The sequence below is a fragment of the Lissotriton vulgaris genome, chromosome 8 (assembly GCF_964263255.1).
Source record: "Lissotriton vulgaris chromosome 8, aLisVul1.2, whole genome shotgun sequence".
NCBI lineage: Eukaryota > Metazoa > Chordata > Amphibia > Caudata > Salamandridae > Lissotriton > Lissotriton vulgaris.
In genome coordinates this window covers 1411290314-1411305571 of record NC_141696.1, presented here as the reverse complement: position 1 = coordinate 1411305571, position 15258 = coordinate 1411290314, and positions in this window count along the sequence as shown.

Sequence of the window (15258 nt, the reverse complement as noted above, 5' to 3'; positions counted from 1 at the left end):
GAAGCCGGGGCACCGCCGTCCGAAGGAAGGACCCCCGAAGGGCCGCACCCCAACGGCACCAAATCCTCTGAGCCTGGATCCGAATCAGTTGGCGCCGCAGAGGGTCCCGCACAGCGCAAGGGATCCACCGACGTCCCAGGAGGGGAAGGAGGAGAAGCCAGCGAGGCCTGCAAAGCCGCCGCATATGTCTCCCTCTGGGCTCTCGATGCCCCCTCACCAGGAAACGGTGGATAGGGGTACGATATGTGGGCCACATCACCCTTGGAGAGCCCACACCCCCAACAGGCCGGAAACCAACCCTCGGGGACAAACTGCGACACTTACCGACAGGGGAGCGACGCTCTTGCGGCACAGGAGGGGACGACGACGATTGTTTCGAAAACATTCCGCAGAAGCTGATCGAGGTGATGAAGCCGATCTGGACATGCGAGCCGAAAGAAGTTTCATCCGGTGCTCCCACCGTGACTTCGGCTTCAACCGTTGGTATGCCTCGCTATCAGTGGAGCCGTTATCTTCCCCCAAGCACCACATGCAAATGAGGTGAAGGTTCGTCGCCGACATCAGGTGTCCACAAGAAGAACACGTCTTAAAGCCTGAAGGCATCCGCACACTGTTCCCACAAACACATGCAATAGCGAAGGGAAAGGCCTAAACAGGACCGGAGCACGAACCGGATCCTCGTTGCATGCGGAAAAGGAAAAAACTGATGTCGGCGCAATGGGGTGGGGCTTATGTGACCTCACTGATGTCACGCCCGCGGACTAAGTCAGGACGGAATCATGTGGTGCTGCCCCTGTGTGCAGAGATGCTGTGGCACAGAAAATGTTCCAGATCCAGTCTCACGCCTGGGGATAATTCTACGTTAAGGAATCTACGGCTAGTAGTCTCTATCAGATACTGAGTACTGAGATAGTCCCTAGATGTGGAAACACGCCATAGTGAACCCTTGTCTCATGAAACCGCAACTTGATCCCTCGGTATTTGGGAATCTCTGCCCCATTTCACTACTCCTCATTTTGGGTAAAGTAGTAGAAAACCCTATCAATTGTATCATTTCACAGGTCCTGGAGGAAAATAACATCTTGCACCACACGGAAATGGAGTTCAACCAAGGACATAGCACAGTCGGCCCTCCTAACAATAACCGATAAACTAAAAATTATACTGCATCAAGGGGGATCCGGCGCCTTCTTTTAGATCCAAGTGCAGCTTTTGATACAGTGGATCATAATATCCTTATACAGAGGCTAAACAACATTGGATACATACTTGTGGGACACCCCCGCGCCGCACGGCCACCAGCTGCTGCGTGTGCCCCCTGCCTGCCCTCTGCCTCGCTGCCGCCTCGTTTGCCGGCTGCCGCCGCTGCGAGTGTTTTTTGCCTTTGTTTTTACGGTATATTGTGCTTGCTTAGTCTAACCTTCTTTTTTCCCCTGTTTTCACGTTAAATTGTGCCTGTTTTATTGTATTCTCCGTGTCTGCTCTCCTTCCTTGTTGTCCGCCTACCTCGTCGCCCCCCACCCTCCCTTCCCGCCACCGCCGCTTGTCCCCGCCCCTTTTGTCTTCTGTAACCCTCCCCGCTCCCGCCTCCCAGCTGCCCCGCCCACCCGCGCACTTCGCCTTAAATGGCGACCGTGCGAACGCGCAGCGGTAACGCGCAGCGGGCGCGCCGTTTGTGCGCCGAAGGCGCGCCAAAGGTAAGCCCGTCTGCGCCCGTCCGCGACCGGACCGCGCCCAGCGCCAGGACCCCTGGACCTCGACCTCGAAGACCTCGACCTACCCGCCTGACGTACTCAGCCGCCACCCTCTTCGCTCTCAACACCGGCCGACTCCCAGAATGCCACCAAGCCACTCCAAGACGCACCCACGGACCCTTCAGCTGCCACGCCTGCAAGTTCACCTGCATCCGGACCTGCCTCGCACCAGCACCCACCAAGCCGAACACCAGCAGCACCCACCTCAAGTGCATCCTGATCAACACCCGCTCCGTCCACAGACATGCCATCGAACTCTGGAACCTCCTCGACGCCACAGCTCCAGACGTTGCCTTCCTCACAGAGACCTGGATGAACGCCTCTTCAGCTCCCGACATCGCCATCGCTATCCCAGAGGGCTACAAGATCGTCCGGAGGGACCGAAACGCCAACCAGATGGGAGGAGGCATCGCCATCGTCCACAGAAGCACCATCCGTCTCACGACCAGCACCGACAACACCCTGACCAGCGCCGAACACCTACATTTCCAGATCCACACCAACCCGAACACCACCCTCAGAGGCACCCTGATCTACCGACCCCCTGGACCACGCACGCAATTCAGCGAGGACATCGCCGACTTCATCAGCCCGCATGCCCTCCCCTCCGCCGACTACATCCTCCTGGGAGACCTCAACTTCCATCTGGAGAACAACAACGACCACAACACCAGCACCCTGCTCGACAACCTCGCCAACCTGGGACTCAAGCAACTGGTGTCCACCCCCACCCACCTCGCCGGACACACACTCGACGCCGTCTTCTCATCCAGCACAGACATCGACTTGAGCCACGCCACAGAGCTTCAATGGACGGACCACAGCTGCGTCCACTTCACCTTCAAGAGAACGACGTCCCACCATCACCAGCAACAGACCGCCCGCAGAAACTGGAACAAGATCACAGCAGACCAGCTCGCCACCTCCCTGAGCCAGCACCCTCCTGCCAGCTCAGCGAACCCCAGCCAGGCCGCCGACAACCTCACAAAGTGGATCAGCAACTGCGCGGACGAACTCGCCCCGCTGAGGACCCCGCCTAGCAGACCCGGCAGCAAGAAGGCCCCATGGTTCACCGACGAACTCAAGAGCTCCAAGAAGAACTGCCGAGCCCTCGAGAAAGTCTGGAAAAGGGAACCGACACCGGACAACAGGACCTCCTACAAACTTGCCACCCGGAAACACCACCAGCTGATCCGCGCCGCCAAGAAAACAGCATTCAAGGACCGGCTGGACAACAACGCACACAACTGCAAGGAACTCTTCAACATCGTGAAAGAGCTTTCCAACCCCAGCGCAGGAAACAACGACATCACCCCATCGCAAGACCTCTGCAACTCCCTCGCCTCATACTTCCACAACAAGATCACGGACATACACAGCAGTTTCAACAACCAACCAACGCACACCATGACCGACCAACCACCCCCCCCCCACCACCACCCTCCACGCCTGGACCCCGATCAGCACCGAAGACACCATCCGCACGATGAACTCCATCCACTCCGGATCACCGACGACCCCTGCCCTCACCACGTCTTCAACAGGGCCGACGCTGTCATCGCACCCCACCTGCAAGACATCATCAACACCTCCTTCGACACCGCCATCTTCCCTGAGAGCTGGAAACACGCCGAACTCAGCGCTCTACTCAAGAAACCAACAGCGGACCCCACCGACCTCAAGAATTACCGCCCCATCTCGCTTCTCCCGTTTCCAGCCAAAGTCATCGAGAAGACCGTCAACAAGCAGATGGCCGCCTTCCTCGAGACGAACGGATCCCTCGACCCCTCACAGTCCGGCTTCCGAGCCAAACACAGCACCGAGACCGCCCTCATCGCCGCCACCGATGACATCCGAGCCCTGATGGACAATGGAGAAACAGCGGCCCTCATCCTCCTAGACCTCTCCGCGGCTTTCGACACGGTCTGCCACCGCACCCTAGTACGGCGCCTCAGCAATATCGGAATCCAGGACAAGGCGCTGGAATGGATCATCTCCTTCCTCGACGGAAGAACACAGAGAGTCCGCCTACCACCATACAAGTCAGAGGCCTCCGAAGTCATCTGCGGCGTCCCCCAAGGATCATCCCTGAGCCCCACCCTCTTCAACGTCTACATGAGCCCCCTCGCGGCCATCGTACGCAAACACCACCTCAGCATAATCTCCTACGCCGACGACACCCAGCTGATCCTCTCCCTGACCAACGACCCCACCACCGCCAGAGCCAACCTGCACGAAGGGATGAAAGAGGTAGCCGAGTGGATGACGACCAGCCGCCTGAAACTGAACTCGGACAAGACGGAGGTCCTCATCCTGGGCTCCTCACCCTCCGCCTGGGACGACTCCTGGTGGCCCCCCGCCCTGGGCACCGCACCCAAACCGACAGACCATGCACGAAACCTGGGCTTCATCCTGGACTCCTCCCTCTCCATGACCAGGCAAGTCAACACCGTCTCCTCGGCGTGCTTCAACATCCTACGCATGCTACGGAAGATCTTCTGGTGGATCCCCACAGAGACCAGGAAGACCGTCACCCAGGCCCTCGTCACCAGCCGACTGGACTACGGCAACGCCCTCTACGCCGGTACCACCGCCAAGCTCCAGAAGAGACTCCAGCGGATCCAAAACGCCTCAGCCAGACTCATCCTCGACATCCCACGATCCAGCCACATCTCCGGACATCTGAGAGACCTTCACTGGCTCCCCGTCAACAAGAGAATCACCTTCCGCCTCCTCACCCACGCACACAAAGCCCTGCACGACCAAGGCCCGAGCTACCTCAACAGCCGAGTCAACTTCTACGCTCCCAGACGCCACCTCCGATCAGCCAACCACGCCCTCGCCGCCGTCCCCCGCATCCGAAGAGCGACTACAGGAGGAAGGTCCTTCTCCTACCTGGCCGCCAAGACCTGGAACTCCCTCCCGTCCGACCTGCGCCTGACCCAAGACCACCTCTCCTTCAGAAAGAAGCTGAAGACCTGGCTGTTCGAGCAGTAGCGGCACCCCCCCCCCCTCCCCCCCCCCCCCCCCCTCCCCCCCCCCCCCAGCGCCTTGAGACCCTACGGGTATGTAGCGCGCTTTATAAGTGTCACTGATTGATTGATTGATTGATACAGAACAAAGCCAATAAATGGCTTACCTCTTTCCTAAGTGATAGATAATTCCAATGCATGGAATCAGCCAATCTATCTTGATATATTTCTGGCCCACCATAAAGTTCTTCAGGGGTCGCGCTCAGTCCGACCTTGTTCTTTTTTTTTAATATATATATTTATTAATTTTCAAGTGTCATGATACACATATACTGTACAGTGCATGAGTACTTCCACAATTACAGAGCAGTTGTAATGATCATTGCACATTTCGCCAACAGTTTACAATTTGAAACATGGTCCATGACACTTTTAATAGAGCTACTAAAGATTACCCCCCCCTCCCACCAGATGAACCCTCATGCAATTATAAGTGGCCAGTATAAAAATTCAACACACTCCGGCCAAGTTTGGTCTAGCAGCAACACCCCTGCATATAAAATGTTACATTACATAGTCTTTTGACATGTCTTGGACACCTCCTACACAGCCGAACATTGATAACTGCAGGACCCTATAATCTCCAGACCCCTGCTACATCTCCTTTACAATTCTTTCACCATAAAGTCTTCCAATATCTCGTTCCACTCTTGGGAGATAGGCTTTTTGCGCAGACCCCAGTCTTCCTCCCTCTGAAGCTCAGCGCTCTCTGCTTTGCCCCATCTCACCACTCGCTATACCACTCCGTCACCAACGGTGCCTTAGTGGCTTTCCAGCTTTTAGTGATCGAGTGCCTAGCCAGGATTAGCTCTAAGTTAATAAATCTGATTGTGGGGTTGCCACTTTTGGACTTCACACCCAACCCCAGAAAGAAATGTTCCGCTAGTACACCTCGCCTCCCCGGGGCCACGTCCCTTAGGACCTCGTGTACTTCCGCCCAGTAGTGTTGTAAGCTCGGACACGTCCATAGCATATGCAACAGGCCAGCACTAGGGCACCGGCTCAGTGGGCATACATCTGATGAGTTTGGATACATTGCGCGTAGCCTGCGGGGGGTCAAGTACGCACGATGCACAATCATAGGTTGAATACATTTTAACTTTGCATTGCGCGACAACTTCCTTGGATATTCCAAAACACAGTCTGACCTTGTTCAACGTTTATCTGACCCCTCTAGCACAAGTTGTATAGGCGTTAGGTCTAACTGTTGTGTCCTACGCTGATGATACACAATTGGTAGTCTCAGGGTCAGAAGAATTGAACTCTAATTATATTCAGCTGATACCATGCTTGGAAAAGATAGCCAAATGGATGACCAACTCCAACCTAACACTGAATGGCGGTAAAACACACCTGGTGGTAATGGGCACCTGCCCTGGGCTAGGATCAGCTGGCCAGGGGACTGGAGTGCCCCTCCTACTCCAAACCCATCCATAAAAAAACCTGGGGATGTGGCTAGACCACAACCTTTCCATGGAAACTCAAGCTATAAAACTTTTAGCAGTTTGTTTCGGCATATTGCACATGATCTGTAAAATCATGGACCTCATCCCTGAACAGGCGCGTAGAATGGTGGTCCAGGGCCTAGTGATCTCAAGATTAGACTATTGCAACTCCTTGTATTTTGGCTTCCCTAAATACGTGGTCGACAGGCTCCAAGTTGTCCAGAACACCGCAGCCAGGATGCTCCTGAAAATCCATTGACAGGAGTCAGTTAGATCCTTACAAAAAAAACTGCACTGGCTCCTCATCTTGTCCAGGGTGAAGTTCAAAGCCCTTTGCCTAGCTCAAAGAGCCATGCACGATAGGGGTCCAGCCCTGTTAAAAACCATGGTCACCCCTTACGTTCCCAATAGATCTCTCAGGTCCTCTTCTGACTATCTTATGAACACTACAAGGATAAATAAATAGAGATGGGGAGGGCGATCCTTCTCACACCTTGCCACAAAGCTCTGGAACTTAATGACCAAGGAACTGAGGCTGAACAGAGATGAAAGTGGCTTCAGGGAAAAACTTAAGACGTGGCGTTCCCTTAAATTCTCTTCACCACACTTTCTTCCCCTCAGCAGTGCTGGGAAGCCCCTGGGCAGCCATGTGCTTTACAAATTTCATAAACATATTTTCAACAGTTTTGTTTGCTTTCATATTTTTCTTGTTTAAAAATATTCTGTACCACGCACATTACCTTGCACAGGGTATCTGGGAACGGGTGCTGGAACTCTAAACCACACTGCCTCCTCTTAAGGGCATCCTACATACTGCAGCACACCTCATTAGGGTCAAAAGAAACATAACCCTATCACCCTAACCTGATGGAACTCCAGACTCTCTTTGTCAGCCTGTACCACTTTAAAAATAGCTGCATAATCTACAAAGCCATCATGACTGGCATCCTTGTGTACTTGGACGACAAGCACTCTGCACACCTGCAGCCAGAAGACAAAGAAGTCCAAAAATGAATAAAACAAAGGCCTTCTTTATCTATGCACTACAGATCTGGAAGGCTGTCCCTGAATCCATCCAGACAGTCTCACACCAGCTCTAATTTAGGACACAGTGGTACAAAAGGGGGTGGTGATGGACGGAGCATCTGAACCAATCAAACACTCACACCCAGTCAACAGATCTGGGTTTAATCCATCACCGTTCTTTAGCCCACTCTGCCACCCCAGTTCAGACATGGCCATATGCAAATCAGTCTGACCCTGTGCCTCATGGGAACAGTCCAGCCCGAACTGCCAAGCCATGCCTTCCCTGGACCGGAAACAAGCTTCCGAGGACCGGTTTCTGGCATTTCTGCCGTCTTCAGCCCGGCTTGCTTGAATCCAGTGGCAAAGTGAGCAAGGGACTCACGTCTGAGCATACCCTGCCAACTTATGGTGAACAAAGCGGTACAAAAGAAGGTGGTGATGGACGGAGCATCTGAACTAATCAAACACTCACACCCAGTCAACAGATCTGGGTTTAATCCATCACCGTTCTTTAGCCCACTCTGCCATCCCAGTTCAGACATGGCCATATGCAAATCAGTCTGACCCTGTGCCTCATGGGAACAGTCCAGCCCGAACTGCCAAACCATACCTTCCCTGGACCGGAAACAAGCTTCCGAGGACCGGTTTCTGGCATTTTAGCCATCTTCAGCCCGGCTTGCTTGAATCCAGTGGCAAAGTGAGCAAGGGACTCATGTCTGAGCATACCCTGCCAATTTATGGCGAACAAAGCGGTAAAAAAGGACACAGCTGACTACTCACCCTTTAAAGAATCATGATGCAGCTACCACTCTTATGACATGTTCACTGTGTGTTTGCCTTTGATCCTGTAAAGCTCTCCACTGCCTACCAACTACATTTGTGCTATACAAATACCACATATTTCCTGATATAATTTAATAATCAAGGAACAGTGTTAAAATTGTAGTAAAGATATACCGCTGTATTGCAGATGAGGGGTTGTTCCTACATACGGTGTGGAGTTGCAGAGCACTGCAGCTCTTCTGGTCTGGCGTGTTGTCTTGCTTGGGGCGTGTTCTGGTGTGGGATATCCCGTCGGACCCTAGATTGGCGCTCTTTTTTAAAAAAATGTTTTACATTTGTACAGCGCTCTGTTACCCGTAGGTGTCCTGGCGCTAAGTATCACTCTTGAAGTAGAGGCTCTTACACAGAACAGAAGACATCGGGGGGGAAGGAACCGTTCTAAACCAATCCTAAACTCAATCCTTTTTTCTGACCCTTTACACCTACTGCAATTCTTCAGCCCAGTCCTTCACTTGCATGTCCATACCTGGCCACCAAAACCTTTCTTTCACTCTCTTGCCAGTTAAGGTCTGTCTCAGGTGCGCCTCATGGGCCAAACCCATCACTGTATTCTCAATGGATTCTGGTGGTACAAACCTCTCACCCCATAACTATACCCAGTAGCCCTGGGTGGATAGTTCATCTTGCAACTTGACAAATGGTCTGAGACCTGCTGAAGCAGTACTTCCCTCACCATTTTCATAACACCTGTAAGGGTATCGTCATTGTGTATACCTTCCTCTATGGTGATGGCCTTGCCTAAACCCTCAGTAATGTCAAGACTGGCAACAACTTCGTCAGTTACCAACTCTTGAAATGTCGCCTTAATGTCAGGTAGCCTTGCTAGTCAATCCGCTACACTGTTTCTACATCCTGGTACATGTTCTAGAAAACATATGAAGTCTTGCATCCTCACAGCCTGACATGCTAGTCTGCCTGAACAATTCTTTGTACCATCGGGACCCAAAACCTTGATAAGAGGCTTATGATCTGTTCATAACATGAAAAGAGCACCCCGTAAGAAGACTCTAAAATGTCTAGTGGCCCATTCAGGTGCCAGTGCTTCATGTTCAATGACGGAGTAATTCCTCTCAGCATCAGTCAATGACCGCAAAGCAAAGCCCACAGTTCTCTCATGCCCTGCATTGGCATCAACCAGCAAAAGCGTGTGTAATCCAGGAATAAACGATGTTAAAATGTCAACCTGTGCGATATTCCTCTTTATAAGACTAAAACCCTTATGTTTCTCTTTACCCTATGTAAATTTCCTGCCTTTCCACAATAACTCTCTTAAGGGTTCCACCTTGTGTGTAAAACCTTAAACAAATTTGGCATAGTACTCGACCGTTGCCATAAAAGATCTTAATTTGTCCCCGTCATCAGGCACATTGACAATGGCACTAACTAGATCGTGTTTGGGTTGGATCCATTCTCTAGTAACCTGGTATCCTAAATAATTAACCTCCTAAACAGCAAAAACACACTTGTCTTTTCACAAAGTTAACCCCACCCAACACAAGCGAGATAATACTTGTTCTAAAATTGTATTATGACCTCTCTCATTTTGCCCATATATCAAAGTATCGTCCTGAAAAAACACCACTCGATCAATACCCTGTAGGATCTCAGTAATAATTCATTGAAATGCACTGGCTGCCGAGCATAGCCCGAAAGGAAGTCTATTGAATAGGAATGTGCCTTCCGTTGTGATAAAAGACGTGTATTTTTTCAAATCATGATGCAGCCTAATTTGATGATATGCACTGCGTACATCCAGCTTTGAAAACATCCCTCCCCCACCCCACATAACATTAACAATCTTGTTGATGTTGGGAAGCGGAAAGCTGTCCATGGTGACTCTCTTGTTTAAACTTCTTAAGTCCACACAAAAACGTAACGAGCCATCCTGCTTCTTGCTGATAAAAACAAGAGATAACCACTCTGCCGCCTCCACGGTTTCAATAACCTCCTCCAGCATTTGTTTGATTATGTCTTTTACCTGTGCTCTGGCTGCCATTGGAATTCTTCTAGCAACATGTCCGACAGGTACTGAGTTCTATCTAAGTTTGATTTCATGCACTAACCCAGTGGCTCTCCCAATCTAGTGTCAAAAACTTTAGCATGTCATGGCATTATGTTTTGTACTCCACTCTCATCTACAATCATCACTTGTTGCTCAGACCTTGGGTCCACCCTAATGTTGAGATCGTATTGGTGAACCCATCCTAAAATGGCAGGACCTTCTGGAGCAACATAAACCTTTCCGTTAGTTTGTCTTTCAGCTAACTTAATCTCTGCTTCTATGTACCCCAGAACATCAACGTTCGCTCCCTGGTAGCCCTTCAATATTTCATCACATGGAATTAATGGTACATCCTTCCACACTGAATAACACAAACATTTAGGGACAATAATGTACAGCGATCCAATGTCCACCTTTAAAGATACAACTTTCCCATTAATGTCAAAGTCAGCTTTGGGATGTATCCTGTTCTTGCCCATGTCAGAAGGTCATTCTTCCTCTTTGACCACCAAAACCCGACGTCAGTGTCTTCCTCCTCCACCAGAGCTACCCTTTTTGCAGCAGCCTTGCACATGCAAGCATAGTGCCCCTTCTTTCCACACTTATGACATGCCTTCCTTTGTGCAAAACAATTTTTGGAGTCCGCAAAGTGAAAAGTACTTCCACACCTATGACAAAAATGGGCGGACCCTCTCTGTAAAGGAGACGCCATGCCCTTACCTATCTCTGGTTTACTACTGTTAATGCTCCCCCTATTAGTTGTGCTGTACACCACATTCACCCCCTCAGGATCACTTTGTAAAGTCGCTACATCCAACCCTTTTTCCTGTTGAATGGACTTAATCGCCCTCATGCACTTTTCTGATTCCTCTACTACTTTTGCAATAATAATAGCTTCTTTTAAATTGGGATTGCTGGCAGCCCATAACCTTTCTTGTACCTTCTTACTGTAGCATTGGAATATAAGTTGATCCCTTATCATTCCCTCTTTCATCGGACCAAATTGACATTTCGTTGATAAGGAACTCCCTTAGCCTGTACACAAATCCATCAACTGATTCATTCACCCTTTCTGGTTGTGTATAAAATTTGTATCAGCACATAATATTCTCTTGCTTTGCAAATCTACTGTGTAACCTGAGCATCCTTGTAAACATCGTCCACTTACTTCCCTGTAGCTAGAAGATATTTTAAAAAATGTTGTCCCTCTTTTCCTAATGCACCTAACAACAAAGCTTTTTTTCTCACTGCTGGAAACCTTGTACCATCTAACGCCACCAGATAACTTTTTAAGCAATCGCTCCAGTCCTCCCATTCTATGGCCGTTTCCCCAGCTGACATAAAGAAGGGTGGTGGAGCTGTGATGGTGTTGGCAATATTCATAGTGAGAACAACAAATTACCACCACCGGCTAACCACGTATCCTAGAAAACACAACTTAGTTTGACAACTTAAGGAGTGATGTACATTTGCTTTAATAATAAATTATGGTTAAATTATGGCTATTCACCAGCTCCCAAAATTCACTGCATTGACTTAGCTGAGGTACTCAAAATTAACTCACATGAGCATGTTGCCTTTAAAACGTCACAACTGTAATAACGTGCAGATTAATGTACCTTGAGACTGCGCTGTAAGGCTGCACGCAGCTTTGCACCAATAAGGTGTGTATCACTGTTAGGATTGTAGGACACACAAAGAGGCAAAAATGGTAAAATGCTGCAATAGGGCGAACTAGGAAGGTGCGTGTGTCAACCTGGCTGCACGCAAACAGGCTCTACTGCTGGAGTCGGGTGTGCTTGTCACTGCTAATATCTGCAGTCACACGCAAAGCAGAAAGGCCAAAAACAATGTTTTGCTCCGTTAAGACAAGCTTGAAGGTGTGCGCGTCACCGTGGTTGCACGCAAGCAGACTATGTGCTAGAGCCAGGTGTGCATGCCACCACTTATAATAGCAGGCACACGACGAGACGAGAGACTTCACTGCCCCTTTAAGTGAGATCAGATGAGTGTACGCATCACCGTTGGAATGTCGCGCTGACGATCTCTACCTGATTTTTCCTCACCCAGGAGGCGGATTGGAGCCGGTGGGAGCTCACACCAACGGCGGCCCCTTAGACAAACAGCGCGGGACAAGAGAGTTACTACAGCAACCTCCAATAAGCGCTAGGCCCCTTCTGAATGCGCACAAGCTGCACGATAAAGTTAAACTTCGTCCGTATGCCATCATAATGATCGTTGTGGTCGATGACATAGTGCATACAACATCAAGTTTTAAAAAGTAATGTACTCACCGAGAAGTATACCTTACATGGTAGTGTCTTGATCAACACTTGTGTCCACGTTGTAGTGCAGTCCTGGAGTGGGGGTACCACAACTTTATCGCCGATTTGCGCAGGTTCATCAGGGTGATCTGCTGTGCTGCCTCCTGTCAGTGCCTGGCCAGCTTATTAACAAAATGTAGTAAACAAACTTGATATAGGATTTTCATCGAAGTAAGTAGAAGCTTTATTCATCGGAAGCAGAGCAGTCACCCAACCGGCACGGCCAGGCAAAGATGTCAACTCCCAACCGCCCCACAATAGAACATTCTGTATGTCATGGTGGAATGATAAACTTATCATGGCAGCACGAGCACAGCTGCGACTGCCTTAAGCACATTATAACAAGTCATAGTCAATTAATTGCTTTTCAGGTGATGTTGGATGTAATTTAGAATAGCCTTGCACTTTCCCTTTCTGCCTGTGGCCCCAAATATCCTGGAACCGGCAGTGCACATATGTGTCATCTTTCCTTGGCAGAGCGGGAAGTATTGAAAGGATGATCAATGAGGCTGATGCTGGCACTTTAGACATCGGCTGGCAGAGGGTAAAAGGTGAGTGGCATTTGATTATTCCAGTCTTTTCTAAGGAGGAGAACAGCAACTAAAAAAGGGGCTGATGTGGGTTTGTCCATCAATCACAGAAGTCTTTATCCTTTGTAAAGTAGATCAACCTTCTGCAGTAGCTTTCTCATTCCAATCAGAGTGCAACCAGATCACCAGGAGGAGCGGTCATGATGTAAGCAACTCTTCCTCAAAGGAGTGGGGACCGGAGCTTTGTAATTCTCACAGTGTCTGAGAGATTCAGGGCCTCATTTATGAAGTGATGCATCGCTGGTCAAAAACAGCGAGGCGTCACTTTTCATATCACCATCCTTACGACACAATGGATGCATCGTATTTACAATAAGGCACTCCATGGCGCAAGGATTTATAGATATGTCAGGAATTCTGACATATCTGGTGGTGCAAAAATTACTCCAATCTGGAGTGTCGGAAAACTGACGCAACTCCAGCAATGTGTTGTGACCCCTGGGCAAGTTCCATGTGAAAAGACCTGGGTCAATCCTGAAGCCTTCTTGAAGCAGGCATAAGGATTATGAGGCAGTCAAGTCATAGGAGTGGTGTAGTGAAATCTCATAAATTTCACTGCGCTACTTCTACAAGGCGTTTTTACGGGGGAACGCCCCCACTGCATACATTATACTTGATGCAGGTATAATGTATTGCAGGCCTTTACTAATTGACACATCTGCCTAGATGCATCAGTTTGTAAATAGAGCGCAGTGTGGTGCATTGATTACGCTGCAGCAGCGTCACAAAAAAGTGGTGCAACAGCGGCTCAAGCTCTTCATAAATAAGGACCTCAATGTCCACTTCAAAGATAAGGACGACAATTATTATTATTATTATTATTATTATTATTTATTTTTGTAGAGCGCATAGTCACCCTGAGGTATCCCAGCACTAGGAACCCTAACTCTACAGTACAGCGGGCCAGGGGCATAAGTAGGGGGGGGGGGGCGGGGACAGAGACTAAGAATAAGGGGAAGGCATAAAACATTAGGGAAAAAGATGAGTCTTTAGCAGTTTCCTGAAGCGCAGGTATTGTGATTCAAGTCGCAAGTCGCGGGGGAGCGAGTTCCATAGGCGAGCAGCTTGGACCGAGAAACGTCTTCCTCTTGATCGGGCTTTCCTGAATCTGGGGGTGGTAATGAAGTTTTCTGTGTCTGAACGGAGGGATCTTGTAGCTTTATAGGGAGTGATGAATTTACTGAGGACTGGGGGACCTTGATTTTGCAGTGATTTGTGGACTAGGCATAAGGCCTTGAATTTGACTCGCTCCCTTATGGGGAGCCAATGGAGGAGTTTGAGAGCAGGTTTAGCGGAGGTTCTGGCAGGGGTATTTGTGATGATCCGGGCAGCGGTATTCTGGATTCTCTGAAGCTTGTTGAGGGTTGCTTCAGGAGCGCCTAGATAGATTATATTACTGTAATCAAGCCTTGATATTATTAGGCCTTGTATTAACAATTTTTGGGAATTGAAGGGTAAGAGGGGCAGGACTTTCCTCAGAGATTTCAGGAGCCCAAAGCAGGTCCCGGCTACCTTTGTTGCCTGTACAGTGAATGAGAGGTCGGTGTCGAGCCACACACCCAGACTTTTTACCTCTGTTTTTGGGTCGGGGGGGGGACCCAGACAGGCTGGCCAGATGTTCGGGGAGAGTGAGATTCCTTTCGGGCCAAGAAGAAGGACTTCCGTTTTCGTCCCATTAAGTTTTAGGGCTGACCTATTCATCCAACAGTGGACCTGCGTAAGGCAGTTGAATAGGTCAGCTGTTTGTTGTCTGGGGTGGGACAGAGACACCACTAGTTGTGTGTCGTCAGCATAGCTGACGACGCTCACTCCGAATGGGGTGATGACCTCCTCCAATGTGGACATATAGATGTTGAATAATGTGGGGCTCAGGGAGGAGCCCTGAGGCACACCACATTGGAGGGGCATTTCGGAAGGAGCAGGCGTTCTTCTCCCAGATCTGGTAGGTCCGTTGGGCTAAAAAGGATGAAAGCCAGGATAGGGCTGAGCCTTTCACACCAACTCTTTTGAGTCTTTTGACCATCCCTTTTGATGCGGGCCAAGGCTGATGTTCATATTGTTTGTCCTGCATGCAACGGCCACAAACTAAAAACATTTAAATGAAATACAACTAGCATTTTTATTCACCTTTTTATTCACCTCTGTTGCGTTGCTGCAGTTTCTTAGGTAGTCAGCAAACATTGGATCCGTTAATGCTAAGAACAAATGCAGGTGCTGAACACCTGCTCTGCATTGAGTGAGC